Genomic DNA, 17,067 nt, shown 5'->3' on the forward strand with positions numbered 1-17,067 from the left:
TGCAGTTCAGGCTGGCCTTGAGCTCACTTTGTAGCCCAGGCTGGTCTGGAACTCACAAGGATCCTCCTGCCTCAGCCTCCTGAGTGCTGCGATTACAGGTGTACGCCACCACACCCTGCTTCTCTCTCTCTCTCTCTTTTTTTAATAGTCACTGATGGAAACTACTTTAATTGAAATAAAAACTCTTGGTTGGTTCTTACATTGTCTCTGCTTCCCTGGGAAGTACCCTCTGAAATGGTATCACCGATAATGCATCATTCATTGCCATTATTGAAGCTTACATACTAATAAAGGAAAAGCCACTGATATATTTTGAAAGCTGTTGTCCCCCCTCAGAAAGATCGAAACAATAATAGATTTTCACCAACCCAGAAATATATTTAACAACCAGGAAACTAAATTTCTATCAATTACCAAAGAATCCTTGTAGGTCAAAGAAGAATTTGTGCTGAAAATGTGTTATTATCAAGATTTTATTAATTTTGCCTTTCCACTTGAAGATTTGCTTGAGGAAATGACCCTCACTTTTTTGTGTAGCTTTAACTTATTTTACAGATGAAAAAACAAAAGGAAAGGCAAAAGAGGTTTTAGAATCTATCACTTTTTTCTACGCCCTTTCAGGAAAGGCTGCATTTTGCTTGAATCCAAGATGTATTTTTTTCACATTTTATGTCACACAATTGATATGATAGTGTTTGACACTCTTGAAGTATAATTAAGTTGATGGTGTTTTAGATTTAAAGAAATACTTTTTGCTGCAGAAAAATGGTGGGAACAGAAGTCATCATTTGGAAGACCCCCCAGTAAGATTTCTGGTCCTGAGAGCTCCTCAGAGAAGTTCATTAAGGAGAATATCAAAGAGGAGACTAACCCATGATGGAGTTCCCAGAAGCTAGGCCTCTTTGGGAAGGCTGAACCTCAGAATTCCCATTTGTATCATACTCAGGTATAACAGTTTACATATAGCTGCTTGTACACGATCAGTTTGTGATCTGTCTTTCCCAATGCACAGAGCAAGGGCTGTGATTGTGCCTCATTCACAGACTACAAAACGTCTCCTATAATTAGGATGCCAGATGCTGACTTCCTGTCTCGAGAGGAAAAAATATTGAATAAGAATGTGCACAGGGTGGGGATTGTTATATTTGGTTGGTGAGCGTGGAGCCTGGTGGAAAATTGAAGGGGAAAGTGAGAAGGAAATAAATTAATCAAAGGATGCGCTTCTGAGAAGATAATCTAAATACATGACAAATGAAATCTTATGGAGAAGGCCTTTGCGGGAAAGAGATGATCAAAGAGGAGAACTTTCCAGAACTCAAACATCACATGGCATGCCCAGCCTCAGTCACTTGTCTTTTTATAAACCCTGATTGCTTTTCTCCTCACCCTTCTACCTGTGGGAGACTTTAATAAGCACATCAAGAAAGAATACTTTAAACACACAAGAAGATATTTCCAGTCTACCATGTTATACTTCGTTATCTCCGAAGTTCAGCAGTTTAGGGTATTCCCAGTTACCTAGCAAGCTGGTCTCTTATTTGGTGTATTTGGAGCTTAGACATTTCTCATGAGTTTTAGGTCACAGTTTCTCACCTCTGTCACCTCTACTTATTGTCCAAGTATCTCATTGAAAACATTTCTGAAATTCTCCTACTTTTTCCAAAATTTACTTTGGTTCCATACCACTCTTTCTATGAATAGCATTTGCATTGAACCTTGACAACTTAAAGGACATTTACCCCAGTCAATTGATTTTAAAGTTCTATCCAGTTTTGCCTTCTAGATATTTTCAAACACATCTGCTTCTTGTTTCTACTGCTGCCAATCTAGTAAGAGGCACTCTCATCTTTTCCCTGGACTGCTGCAATAAACTTTTGGTTGGTTCTTGCATCCTCACTTGCTCCCTTCCTAGCCAGTCTTGACATCACAGCCAGTTATTTTCCTAAAGTAGAAGTGACACCATGCCAGTTCTCTTTTTAAAGCTCTTAATAATTGTGATTGTCTTTGTATAAAAATCCAGATTTTTTCACTGTGACCTGCATTACTCCATATGATCTACCTACCTTTGCCTACTTCTTTTCTTCTTGCTCAGTATTCTTCAGATTTTTATGTGCCTGTTTCTCACCCCAGCCCCCACATCCTCCACGTGTGTGCACGTGTGTGTATGTCTAGATCTTTGGTAGTTTCTCTAGAATATTCTTTCTTCAGTCTTTGCCTAGCATCATAGTCAAACTGAGCTATACTATCCTATGAACAAATAAGGCCTCAGGCCTTATTGGCTTAGAACATCCACGAAAAATCTGCAGGTCCAGTGATGCAGGGATGCAGGTTTCCTATCACTCATGCTCACCGTATAAGGAACCCAGAAGTGAAGTATGCTATTTTGTTCATGGTAGTACAGCCAGAACCAGTCTTGTGGTCTTATCTAACTACAAGGGATGCTGGGCCATGTGTTAAGCATATACAATCTTAGGAGAGCACTACCTATCTCTGTGAGGCTTTGGATTAAATGAAACTTCTTCAGAGAGTTGGGCATAGGATCAATCCAGTGAGGCCTACTGGATTAATGTGGCAGCCTGGCAATGGGACATAGTCAGACCTATCATTACTGCCTTTTGAGCTGAAGAAAGGTATTCTAAAATTTCCAAACACTCTGATCCCCTTTTATCTGAGCACCCTGCTTCCAATTTGAAGCCAAGAGAAGGGGCTCTAAACACACTGCCTTGATGCAGGCAGCAAATGGCAAGATAGTCTACAGGTGAAGTACATAATGTGCTTTACGCAGATGTGAGCCACTATTTTAAGTGTAGCAGAGCCTGTGGAGACTTATATATTAAAGTTTACTTAAATTTCATGGCAGAATTTGCTACCATATAGTTTTTTAATCTATGGATACTGAAATTATAGTTTCTGTCAAATGGAAATTGTGATTTTTTTGACGACAAAACGAGCTTTGGGCTCTGCGAGTTTGGTACAGTAGAGGGAGACCAGAAGTGAAAACAGGCTCCTCCGTGAGGTGTAGAGCAGGAGAACAGTAACACAGAGACCCTGACTTAATAAAATGGAAAAGCCGAGAGTGGTGATGCATGCCGGCCATCTCAGCACTCTGGGAGGTTGAGGCAGGAGGACTGTAAATTTTAACCAAGCCAGGGCAGTTTAGTGACTTAAAGAGAACTTGTCTCAAAATAAAAAAAGGCTAGAGATATAGCTCAGTGAGAAGGGGCTGGGTTGACTCCCCAGTACAAAAAGAAAGCTTGCAGAGATTGCATATCTATATCTATATCTGTATATAAAAAGTTAACAAGATAGGCTATCAATGGAGATTTAAATTAATGGCAAAACAAAAGCATCAGAGGTTGTCAGGATGTAAGTAGGAAACTTGTACAGTTACCAATTCTGACATCACAGCCACTCTTTTTTTTTTTTTGGTTTTTCTCCGGTACCGGGAACCGAACTCACGACCTTGCGCTTGCCAGGCAGGCGCTTTTGCCGCTGAGCTAAATCCCCAGCCCCTATCACGGCCACTCTTATGCTAAAGTAGGAGGTGCCAAACAGCAAACCTGGGGAAATGCTACCTAACATACTCAGGTATCCCTTCTCCACTGAAATCTGGAACTCCTCATTTTCTTCCCTCTAGTGTACGCTTATTTCCCAGTTATCCTCCCAATGAAAAGTAAAAGATCTTGGGAAATAAACAGACAATGCAGGCCATCTTGTCTTCATACAAGACAGGTAGTGAGGTGTATAATTTTATTTCTAATATCCCTCCAGGCAGAAATGTGATTTCACTTAAAAGTTCTTTTATCAATTTTGTTTTACGGACAAAATAATTAAGTGGTGTCTAATTAAAAGTAAATACAACCACTGAAGAGTAAAGGGCTTCTGGGATGTGGGAAAAGAGAAGGGAACGAAGGAGAAATTTTGTATGTATGTATATACAGGATAGATAACATGGTTGTTCTTCTATCTGCTGTTTCTATGCTGAAAGAAACTGTCAATGAGTCTTTGGTTGACCAGTATTGCATGTCTATATCTGTTTTCATGAGAAGCCACTTTGAAGATATCAATATGTAATACAACCACCATTGTTAATTCCCTACCACTTTGTAACTCTGTATTGTCTGTATTGTGCTTGTGATATGTTGTAAAATGTTGTATGACTGTTAATGTTTCCCTCCTTTTATCTTTAAAAAATTAAAAATAAATAAATAAATAAATACATTATTCTTCAACAATCAAAAAAAAAAAGTAAATACATTGCTCAGAGAAGCTGAGTACATCAGAGCTGAGCTGAAAGGTGAAGAAAAAATTGTTCAAAGTCTGTAAGGTTGAAAGCAATTAAAAGACAACAGTACATAGACTGGCTCAATGCACCCCACTCGAGTACAGTATATGCACAGTACCAAGTTACAGGGTGACTGAATCATCCAGGGAAGACCAAGGTGTGGGCAGGCAGGGAAGGGACTGGACTGAGAAATTTGGGAAGAGCTTTGTCAAGGTCAAAGAAACTAGATACCAGATGTAGTGGTTGATTGATTATGTCAACTTGAGAAGTTTAGAAGCTTAACTAAACTTGGCTCAGCAATTGGCTCAGCAATTCTACACCCCAGGGTGTAGAGGAGCCACCCTAGGGTGGATCATCACCTAGATAATATAAAAGGGAGATGAAGAAGGACAGAAGAACTTCCATTCCTTTTGGAGGAGTTCCAGTCTTCACCTTCAGCTTGGACTTTGTCTCCTGGCTTCTAGTGCAGACTCTTCGGCTTACACCTTGGATCCTTCAGCCTTCCGTCGCAGACTCATTGGCCTCCTGGTACGGACTTGCACGGAACTCTGCAGTGAACTCCAGACCCTGGACTGATTCCTTCGGTCTTCAGTGTGCAGACACCCTCTGCACGCTTCCTCGTCCAACTCTCTGGCTGACTGTCGTAAGCCAATTTTGTAATTTTTTAAAATTTGTACATCTTGTGTTATATCTGTTTCTCCAGTAAAACCCTGACTAATACACCAGGGAAATCAGAAAAATGTTACTAAGTGATAAATCCATTTACACCATCACCCTGCTTAAAACCCTTTCTTGGCTTCCAGTTTCCTTCAGAAATAATAAAGAATAAAACTAACATAATTTACAACTCTTTCCCTCCATGACCTACATCCAGCACTGCTCCCCAACCCCATCTTTTGTTTCTCTTGCTTTCACACCCTGGTCATTGCCAAATGCTTTTCCTTCCATCTTTCCCTCTCATGGTGACACTATCACCACCAGTACTCTGTAACCCTGCAACCCACCCCATCAATGTCTTGCTAATTTCTGGTCATCTTTTCAGACATAGATGGTACCTTGCCCAGGAAGGCTTCCTTGATCCCTGAATTATGGGCCACTCCTGTGCTTATAAGCTTCTGTCCTTCTGTTTTAGCTGTCAGTTCTAGGTATTGAGCTGTGTACTTATCTGAAGTAAGGCCTTCCTCCCTTACTTCTCATTGTACCCTAATGCCTGCTGGGGCCACCACCGCTCTGCCTAGGTGCCTCTTTGGGACAGTCATTACTTTACAATTCCTTCCTGGTGACAGCAACCAAGGGGTGCTCCATTTGTTAGATGAATAAAACAGTAACTTGTAATAAATGTTTTAACATTTTCAAAAAACTTCATTCTTATTATCCCAGTTTGCCCCTAAACAACTCTTGGAGGTAGGCTGGGCCTGTATTACAGTGGTTCTTCCTAGCACGGGAGTGAGGTTCCTGAATATTCCCCTTTAGAAGTTATCTGTGCTTAAGGAACTTGAGAACTCAGAAATCTCCTTTTCTTGGAACCAAGTTTTGGAAGTATAATGAAAAGCCTTTGAATGAAACAATCAAGATAGCATTGATACAAATGACATTTAATTCATTTCAATAAAAATATGGATGATGCAATGGCACTTAGGAGCTACTCCCTAGAAGTTTTTAATGCTTGCTGCTCCTGACACAACAACAATTAATTTTGCTTGTGGTTGACATCTATTATAAAGCATAAAGGAAAATGGTTCTGATATTGTGACTCCAGGTTTTTGACCTCTGGCTTCTTGGATCCCAGAGACTGTAAGCAACCGGGTTTTAGAGGTGTAAGTATTGGGGAAATGTTTCTGAACCTGCTTCCCCATATCCCAGGATTATAAATCCTTCACTTGCACTCACCAGAACTTCTGGTCAAAGCATTTGTAACAGGATTGTCCCTTGGCTCTCAGTAGCAGGAGGGTCACTTAACTTCCTCACCACTCGCCCCTCCAGCAGACCAAGGGTCACAGTTCTCATGTTTTTGAGGTTTCTTATCTTTCATTTCCTACATGCTATCTTTATTTATTCTTAGTCCTTTAATTCCATCTTTTCTTAGAAGTGACCTGGCATTTGCATAAACTGAAGCTGAAACTGTCAAAGTCAATTGGGAGGTCTAATAGAAGTAGATTTGCTTATGGCTGAATTTTCATGTATAAGGAAACTGTGGCTTAGAAGGTATAGCTGTGGGTAAATCTGAATTTTTTCATATTGTACAGAGAGATCTAATTGCTCTTCTGGGACAATAAATATAATAATATACAATTAAAATTATATATAACATGTATAATAACTTATAATAATAAGCAATAAAAATGAAGAAGGGATTAGGTAGCTTGCATAAGGTCCCAATGATAGTAACAGAATTAAAATCAGTCCCCTTGTTCTCAGCCGCCACGTAAGCCAGAATTTTACTTATGTTTCTTACTGTAGCCTAAGACATCTGAAACTGCTCTGGTGGATTTATTTTAAAATAACCTTTTTCTTAACTTTAAAGAGAAAAGAACAAAAACAAAATAACAAAAACACAGACACAAATAAAATAATGTAAAAACAATAAAAATGACACAGAATTTCAAAACAAGGTGATAGGAAATTAACAATGGTTTTGTATTACATATTGTTATCTTCAACGTGAAGGATTTATAATCCTGGAAGTTGAAGGATGTTATCACCCTTGGTTACTCGGATAACCAGATCTAGGCAAGCAAGATTGATCAAATAATTAAACATTAACTGTTTCTTTCAATAAACCAATAAAACTTAGTAGTATAATTACCTTAGTTATCATGTGCGTATATATATATTATATATATATATATGTATATATTATATATATGTATATGTGTGTGTGTGTGTGTGTGTATATATATATATAATCCCCTTCCTTTTTGGAGTAATTTTACTCTTTCAGAAAAGTTTCAAAGCTCAAACAGAGAGTTACTTCACTTGCCATCCTTCTAATCTTATGAAACCAGTAGAAAAGCATCTCTAATATTAAAAAGGAGAATATGGCTAAGAGTATCCTGTGATGAGACCACAAACCCAAAAACCCAGAAGCAGAAGAAAGAAAAGACACAGAAAGAAAAAGGAAGAAAGTAGTGAAACAAATAACCACTGCTGTTCTCTGGCTTCCATGGCAGAGGCCTGTGGAGATGTGGAGAAGCAGAATGGTGATGAATCCATCAGCCAGGGAGGCTCTCCCGCCTGCACTGCCTAATGGGGCTTGGGGCTGCACACGCCTCTGGGAAATACACCCCTTTCAAAAATAGTCTCTGGGGCTTAATTCTCCCCTCTTCAGTAAACCTCAACTGTTGGCTAGAGAGTCTGGATATTTAGAAAAACCACAGGGCGCTGCGTTTAATGTTCCCATCCAACTGCATTCTGATTAAGGCTGCTGAAGCTCACCCACTGACATGGCATGGTACCCAAGGGGGCCACCAACCGTTGGAGCATTTTCAGGGTGTTCTGGGGTGTTGTTGTTTGATTTATAGAACAAAATTAGCATTCTCTCTGGGGTACTCTGGCTGATTTTTCTGATGTAAGAAATTGAGATAAAAATAAACCAACAAGTGTAGGTAGCTAAATCTCTTCCCCTAGTAATTTCACTCTGTCCTTTCATGAGAGAGCCAAGAACATAACCCCATATCTGGCAGATGCAGGACTTATTTTCAAATTTCTCAGTTTTCAGAGTTGTGTATGTGGGGGTTGGTGACCTTTTCCATCTCCAGCGTAATACTTTCTGTCACGAGTGCTTCATCATTATCCAGGCACGACTTGTCTTTCTTTAGGAACATTAGTAAGACAGACAAACAGTTTTGCTGTCCTGTGATGTGGGGTGGGGGACCACTGAGCAGAGGATCAGGCAGGGCAGCTTCTGATGGTGACAGAAAGTGAGTATGGGTTTTGGAGTCTGGAACATCACAGGGTGTACACTGAGAAAAGAGGTAATGCGTTTGGATAAGGTCGACTCTTCTTTCTGCTTTTCTCTGGCACTGAGATGTCATGACAGATAGTGCTGAGAAAGCTGTCTTGCTTGGGGAGTAGTCATCTTGATTATGCTTTGATTTATCTGCATGATGCCAACAAACCAACGTTCTTGAATTATCTCGTAGATTAAAGACTCCTGAGAGACTGGGACTCAGACAGTGTATGTCGACATCAGGATGGCACACAGACACGAAGCCCTCCAGAGGGCAGGGTATCAGACTGGAGTACATACGGGGACTTGATAAGTGACAGGTATGTCCTTGCTAGTCAGTACAGACATAGGGACTACTCAGTAAAAATGTTGATCTCACTGATGACTAATATAACAACAGCAGCAGCAGCAGCAGCAGCAGGAGCAGCAGCAGCAACAAATAGTTTCTATTTCATATTATGCAAAAAATATAGTCTGGGTCATTTAATACCTCTATAATGGGGAAGGGAGAGATAACACAAACATAGGAGAATATCCTTATGATCTTGCTACAGGGCAGGAACTCTAAAGGGACCAATATCAATAATTTGAGCAAAGATTGATAAATCTGACTACAATAAAATTTCTGTGCCCTGAATAGGACCCCAACAGCACAGGAATAATGAGAAGAATCAACAAATTGAACTACATCAAACTGAACAGCTAACCACTGTTACCCTCCTATCACATTATTTTGGAATTTTTTTTTGTGTGTGTGTTTATTTCTCTTTAAAAAGAGAGAAAGAAAGACAACAAAATGAAGAGACAACCTATAGAAAAGGTGAAAACATTTGCCAGCTACTCTTCTGATAGAGGATTAATGTCTGGAATTTACAAAGAATTAAAAAAGCTTAACACCCCAAAATCAAATAGCCCAATCAATAAACGGGCAAAAGAACTGAACAGACACTTACCAAAGGAAGAAGCACAAATAGCCAATAAGTACAGTGGTCTTTCATTTCATGAACTTAATCTGTTCCACAATTCTGGGCAAGATAGTGGTGTTCATGTTTGTGTGGGGAGGATGGTTGTGGTAGTGTTTATCACCCTATGTAGAATTTGTGAATGGAAGAAAAACTTTACCAAGTGCTTCTGTTTGTGAACCGAATTGTTTGTAAACAGAAGCATTTATTAGCCAAGGTATTACTGTACATGAAACAATGTTCAATGTTTGTAGCCATTTGGGAAATACAAATTAAAACTACACTGAGAGTCCATCTCACCCCAGTCAGAATGGCTCTTATCAAGAATACAGAAGTAGCTGAGTGTGGTGGCATCTGTCTATATTCCCAGCACTCTGGAGGTTGAGGCAGGGGGACTGACTTGAGTTGAAGGCCAGCCTGGGCTACATAGTGAGTTTAAAGCCAGCCTGAGATACATATCAAGACCCTGTCTCAAAAACAAAAACAATACAAAACAAATAACACTGGCAAGGATGGCTGTGGTGGTGGGAATAGGGATGCCTACACTGTTGGAGGGAATGGAGATTAGTACAACTGCTATGGATGTCAGTATGACGGTTTCCCCCCAAGTTAAAGAACTATTATTTGATCCAGCTGTACCCCTCCTTGGTATACTCCCAAAGCAATTAAAGTCAGCAGGCTATAGGGATACCTTCATATCCATGTTTGTCCCACACTGTTCACAATAGCCAAATATGGAAACGGCCTAGGTGCTCATCAACAGATGAATGGATAAAGAAAACAATTCCTATATGCACAATGCAATATTGTTCAGTCATAAGGCAGAATAAAATTGTGTTACTTTCAGGAAAATGGGTGGATCTGCAGATCATTATATTGAGTGAATGAAGCCCAATTTACAAAGTCAAATATTCCACTTTCTTCTTACTATGTAAAATCTAAAAAGAAGTGACAAAGTAGAAGGAAGACTATTTTTAAACAGAAGGAAAGGAATGAAAGGGAGGGAGAGAAGTTATAAGGCAGGGTAGTAGGGAGGAGTGATATGATCAAAATCTATTATATGCACTGAACCACCCTCAAATGTGAAATGGGGGGGAGGGGAAAATGGAATGATGGGTAAAGAAAGTGATCGCCATCATCTGCACATATGAATCTGCCATAATGAAATCTGTTATTCTATACAACCAATATCTACTAATAAAGATGTGAGACAAAAAACTATTCAACATTTCTTGGCCCTACACAACATGAAAAGCTATAACAGATTGGGAGGAGTTGTTGGTAACATTGAGAAAAGTATCAATAACCCAATAGGAAATAAAGAATAGGAACAGGTTGGCCATAGAACAGGAAATCCAAATGGGTCTAAATATATGAAGTTATTTTCAGCTTCACTAGTAATCAGGGTAACAATGGAGTAGTATGCCATCAGACTGGCAAAGAGTCTAACTGAGATTTGTCAAAGATGTAGCTGCAACAAGTGCTTTCATATGTAGACAGCTATGACTAGTTTTGAGCACATTTGAGCAGTACCAAGCCAGGGTAAAAGAGCACATGCCCTTAGTCCCAACCTTTCCACTTCTCCTATACATCCTGGAGAAGCTTGCACATATGTGCACAAGAAGAAATGTTCATTGCATCATCATTTAGTAAAAACTAAAAATAGAGATAATTTAAATGCTATTCAATAGTAGAATAAGTTGTAGCATAAAATGGAATGGAATTCATAAAATGCAATGTTACCTGGCAGTGAAAACCAAACTATTTTATCATGAATAAAAGGCAAAATAATTAAGAGGTCTTGTTAAGAGTTATTACTTACTGAGGTCATGAGTTCCATTCCTGGTATCAAAAAAAAAAAAGTTATTACTTTGCTGTAGGTAGTATGGCAAGTACTTTTCATGTGGATATTAACTCAGAGTTTTAAAGAAAAGTTTGTAATAGGGTACTATTGGCACCTGCATCTTTTTTTTTTTTTTTTGTTCTTTTTTCTCAGGTACCAGGAATTGAACTCACAACCTTGTGCTTGCCAGGCAGGCGCTGTGCCACTGAGCTAAATCCCCAGCCCCAGCACCTGCATCTTATAGGTAAGCAAAATAGGGTAGTGAGAAGTTTAAGCAATTATCCCAATATCTCGTAGCTGTGGTGGAGTTAAACTATAAACCACCCGGCTAACTCCAGAGTTGGTGCTTAAAATACTACATTTGCCTTATGAAGCAAACAGAATGGTGAGCAATAAAATATAATGTTGGACTAAAAATTCAACTCAGGTGATACACATAGGTTGACATTATATTATTTAGGGTTAGGCTCAACTACATAATAACAACAACAATAATAAGTATCTTAAATAGGAAGATGCTAGGGCTCAGAGAAGGTAAAATATCTTTGCTCAGACCTCATAGCTTAGGGTGGGAGAGTCCAGGTTGTATCTACACCTTTCTAACTTTAATCTGGACTTGAAGCCACCATGCTACCCTGTGACACTACAAGAACATATGTGATGTTCCTTGAACATTCCCTTCCCCATTTCCCACCAGAACTTCTAGGAAGGGCTGTGTGGTGTGGACCTAAAACAAGATACAAGGGAAAAGGTGGGTGCTGGATATGGAATGGAAAAATAGCATGGATTTGCCATGTGCTGGTGGGGGTCTTCATGTAAGAGGGTGGCATAGGGCCCGGCTAAGATGAAGGAGAAAATAATCAAGGGCCTAATTATTCAGAAGGAGAAACTGATCTCTGTAGTGGTTGATTGTGTCACCTTGAGAAACTTAGAAGCTTACCTGAATTGGCTCAGCAATTCTACACCTTAGGATGCAGAGGAGCCACCCCAGGGTGGATCATCACCTAGATGATATAAAAGGGAAATGAGGAAGGACAGAGGGGCTTCCATTCCTCAGAGGAGCTCCAGTCTTTGCTTTCAGCTTGGAAGTCGTCTCCTGGCTTCTAGTGCAGACTCTTCGGCTTCCTCCTTGGATCCTTCAGCCTTCTGGTGTAGACTCATCAGCCTTCCATCACAGACCCATCGGCTTCCTGATCTGGACTTGAATGGAACGCTGCAGTGAACTCCAGACTTTGGACTGAATCCTTCGGTCTCCAGTGTGCAGACACCCTCTGCACACGTCTTCATCCGACTCTATGTCTGACCTTCATAAGCCCATCTTGTAATTTCTTACACATTTGTATATCTTGTGTTATATGTTTGTCTAGTAAAACCCTGACTGATACAATCTCCAACCCAAAGGAATTAGGAGGGCTTCTAAACTTTGTTCAGGGTTTTGCCTGTGCAGAGTAGGAAGCAGCGAGGCACCTGCAGTAGAAACTTTGACCAGGAATAGTTTACATGCGTGGATGCTCCTAGTGCCCTTTCTCTCTGAAATCTGTCCCTGTCTTCCTGCACTGTGCCTTCTTTGTTTCTCCCTCTGGAGAGCTCCTTGAGGACACAGACTGTGAGTAATTTAAAATCTTACTCAGGGCTGTACATGGTAGAAACTTAAATTTTGTTGAATAAACAGATGACATAAATGACTAAACTAAACTCAGCAGAGTGGAGGCTCTGTGGAGGTTTGTGGACCCGGACTGAGTGCTAATCACAGTAAATACAGAGGGCAAAGACCGATGCAGCTTGTATTTGTGTGCTTTGCCCAGTACTGTACCCATCGTAGTGCTTCTTAGCTGTTGAGTTGAACTGCAATGAATTACTAAATAAAAATTACTAACAATGGGCTAGAATAGTATGGGGCATTCCAATGATCCATTTGTAAAGTGACACAATTTGGGGAAATAATCTCAACTTTCTAACAAAAATTTCATTATTCTCATGATCAAAAAAAAATGACTGTAAGTCTCTGTTTACTTGGTCCATTCTCTGGGTTGGGAACCATTGAGAAGCTTTTTAAAAGACTGTACCGTTTCCTTGCACGGTAAGTATTATTATTATTATCTTTTTACAACTAAGAGGTCCAATCCCTCACGTAGGACTGATTTTCCAAAGATGGAGTCATAAAGGGCCTCACTAGTGTTTATAAACAGGTCTCTTGGGCTCCAAACTCTATGATTCTGGCATTTCAAGAAAAACTATTAGAACTATTGTGGTAGTTAGGCCTTTTCGCTTTCACATAATGAGTTGCAGTATCCAGATATGGCAGGAAAGAAATTGCATTTCTCCTTGAGGAAAGATTCTGGAATGTCCTGTAACTCCTCCCAAGGCACACTAACCTTGTAGTCTGAATATACTTGAGCTGTAGTACCTAATCTAATTGTTTTCTGCTGGCAAATCTAGAGGTTGCAATATAAGCCCTTATTTCCCAGTGGGGTGATGTTAAGAATTGGTATTATGCTTATGGAAACTCTTCATATGACAAAATACTAACACTGATCATGAAACACTAGTGCTAATCATGAAAATAAATGAAGAGAAAATACCCACCCTCCCCCACCAATACCTACTTGGGCAAACATTTATTAAGGGGAAAGAAACACTGAATAGAAAGGCTGCATTGTAATTTTTTCTTTCTTTTTAAAGAGGCTTTATATATCTCAGTGCAGTGAAGTTTGAAATGAAAACACTGCCTTTTTTTCCTGAAAAAGCTGTCTCTAACAAGCTTCTTAAGCACTCTTCTTCACTCCAGGGTCCTCTGAACTGAATTCAAATTAAAGTCAACTCTCTTAAAACTTTTCTTATGAGTCCATATGCCTGAATACCTCTGCAATTGGGCTTCAACCAAGAATTCTTGATCTCTGTCTTGTGACATAAAACACTCTTTGCAATTACTAGTCTCTTACTTCAACAATTTCAGCTCTGAAAGATTCATCCCCTGGCTTCTTTTCTCTACTTGCAGCTTTTCTCTGAGTTTATAGCCCTCTCTTCCTAAAGAGCTTGAAGCATCCTTTGCTCTGGAAATGCCTTCCTTGATGTCACACCACATCTGTTCCTAGCTTTTCGATGGAGAATTGTTGCTGTGGTCCGCACAGTGGCTGTAGCGAAGAGGCGTATGATTTGCACATCTACTCACAAAGCCGTGTAGTTAAAAACTATTCCACTGCATGACTCAGCCTGTTGCTTTTACTGGAGATTATGCTGCGATCATGCCAATCCACTCAGCTGAGAACGGGCTGGAGAGCTGTTGTGGTAAGTAGGCCAGTTGTAAGTACATGTTGGGCTTGTTGAGAAGTGTGTGCATGCGTTTGTGTATGTCCTTATGCAATTTATGATTAAAAAACACTGTAAGTGTGGAAGGTTGCCAGAGGGCCTTCACAGAATGGAGGCTGCATACATATTGCTCTGTGTGAATAACAGGACAGGACACTTAAGCAGGCTACCTAAAAACTCCCAAGGAATTGTGGATGGCATGACTCCATCTTTATGGGATGTTAACACTTCTGGAACAACAAACGTCCAAAGCAAGTCATGGTGATATTGGCCCTGATTTATAACACTGATATTTATCAAAGGTGAAAAGTAAAGTTTTAAGGTGTAAAGTGGGTTCTGCTAGATCTCCAACAACCAAAGCATGCCCTTTTGCCTCTCTCCGGCCCAGATCCATTGCCGCGAGTATCACAGTACATACGAAGGAACACGGTAAGAGGAGCTCTGAAAGGCATGCCATAGTGCTACTCAAGATTTCCAAGAAAGTTTCTAAAAGTAAACTTGAAAATATTGGTCGTTTTGGGCTGGTCGTTATTATCTTTAAAGTCACATTTGCCTGTGAGACTGGTAACAGGTAAATGTGAAAACCAGAAAGAAAAAGCCAAAAAGCTGGGACTACCGAGCTCATCAGCATGATGGGCTGAGTGTGGAGCTTCGCAGAGAAAACACAGAGAACAACCAAGACACCGGGCAGATGGTTGCAAAGACTCCCAATAACTGTCCATTCCCTGATTCCAACTCCTTACCATTCCTTACCCAACTATTACCTTGGCTCTTAAATTCTTTGAGATGCTCTTGAGTTCTTTCAAGATGCCCCTTTTCTAAGACAAAAGCAAAAATCTAAGCAACCTACCAAACACAACCAAACAAAAACTAATACCCCTCCCCCCAGGCCCCCCTTTTGATCTATGATGCCATTTTGTGTACAATTAGACATACACTACCTGCTTGCAAATCCCACCTCTGCCACTTACTAGTAGTGAATCTTATTTACCCACTAAAAATCTCAGGTATCTCCCTTGTGTACACATAACACTGACATCCCCCTCTTCAGTTGTGAGGCTTGTGAAATAACATTTCTAAAATGCTGAGACAATTACTGTCCCATAGGTAGTAAGCGCTCTCTTTGTCAGTTAACTGCATACAATCCCAGTAAGATAGCCTGTGGATTTTTATGAGTCCACCAACCTGGGTTAAAAATCTTCTAATGTGGATTAAAAATTGTTATTTATACTCAGATTAGCATATTATTTCCTTGAAGATTATATTCCATGTAATATCACCTATACAACTTAGACCAACAACATAAAGGTAAAATAATAGAATTTATTCATTTCCCTTTCCCCAGCTAAAAGTTCACCTATTTGTCATACCATTTGTTCTACTTTTTCCTTCCCACTGGGTTGTTCAGAACCTTGTGAACTGGTCCTCAGTGCCTTTACAAACTTGGTTGCTTCTTAGCTGCACCGAAGAATTTAAAATATTAATTTCTGACCAAATCACCTTTTTGCTGACCATAGCATGTCAAAACACAGGGTAAAAAGATCCTGGGATTAAAAAAATAATAATAAGGCACAGAGAACAGGACTTGCCATACCAAATGAAGCAAATCTTATTTACAAATGACCTTTAACTCCTGAGATCAGCCCAAATAAAGAAGCATCTGTCATCTTGGAGAACATCTAATACTCTTCACCCTGACAAGGGCCTCCAAAGACTAGGTTCCACTTCAATCTAATTGGCTCTATGCCCTTTTCCTGCCTGCTCCAGCCATGCATGGCAAGCTAAACCATCCCGGGATGGAAATCCAGCCTAGAGATGTGTGACACCTTGACAGCACCACCAGGAGATGGAAGCGGGGCAATAGCTCTGCTCATTAAAGCACAACCAGTTGCATTGATTTCAGCTTCTAAGGGAGCTGGCTCCACGGGCTGTATGTGGAGTCTTACAGCTCTCACTGATGTCTGTGTATAGCTGGATTTCCTTCATCAGAAGGCGCAACACGGAAAGATTTTTCCCAGCGGACGAGTGGCAGTGATCAACTTTCCCAAGTCAAAAGGGTGGGTAGGTGAAGCAAATAGTACAGGTGTCAAGAGAGCTGTCATGGAAAATTCAGGAAGCCAGACCTGGGTTTTGTGCCTTTTCATGTTTCTGCTCATGAATATTCATCAAGCATATACAGTAGTTAAAACACTGTCATGGAATCTGATGAAACAGCATGGCTTTGATGGACAAGGTTCTGGCCTTTGTGAAGCCTGTGTTTTGGTGGAGAGGATGAAGATAAATAAACATAATCGTACCAGATTGTGCTAATTCTCTGCAGAAAGTAAGCAGAGGGAGAATGATGACAACGGTAGTTCACACTTGCTTTATACACACCAGGCAGAATTCTAAGCATCCTGCTTGTATTTATTTAGTTTTTATAGCAATTTATCATTTTGACTATTTTCTCCACTTTAAAGATGAAAAAATCAAAGCAGAGAGAGGTGAAGCATAATTTGTCCTCAGATGGCCGTCACAATTCTCCCCATCCAGTTGTTGGTCAAAAACTTTGGCATCATTCTTCTTTTTCACATCCTATGCCCAAACATATACAATCAATCAGTAAAAATAAATCTACCTGCCTGTCTGCCTGACCTGGCCCCTTCGCATCCCCTCCACAGGTACTATCCTGGTCCAAGCCACTGTCATCTCTCAACTGCTTCTGTGAACTCTTAGCTGT

The 17,067-nt window shown here is 40.1% G+C and overlaps 1 protein-coding gene across 2 annotated transcripts in view; it reads right to left on the reverse strand.

Annotated features, from left to right (window-relative positions):
- Positions 1 to 17,067, reverse strand: part of Atp10b (ATPase, class V, type 10B) — a 320,484-nt gene that overhangs the window by 104,816 nt on the left and 198,601 nt on the right. Inside the window, exon 1 of one of the 2 annotated variants that reach the window (XM_005376269.2) lies at positions 11,980 to 12,081. The exons of the other annotated variant lie outside the window; for it this stretch is intronic. The gene's annotated coding sequence lies outside the window, so the exon portion shown is untranslated. Of the gene's footprint in view, positions 1 to 11,979; positions 12,082 to 17,067 lie in introns of those variants that run through there. 2 annotated transcript variants of the gene reach the window in all.

The sequence above is a fragment of the Chinchilla lanigera genome, unplaced genomic scaffold (genome assembly GCF_000276665.1).
Source record: "Chinchilla lanigera isolate Chin_1 unplaced genomic scaffold, ChiLan1.0 scaffold00007, whole genome shotgun sequence".
Lineage (NCBI taxonomy): Eukaryota > Metazoa > Chordata > Mammalia > Rodentia > Chinchillidae > Chinchilla > Chinchilla lanigera.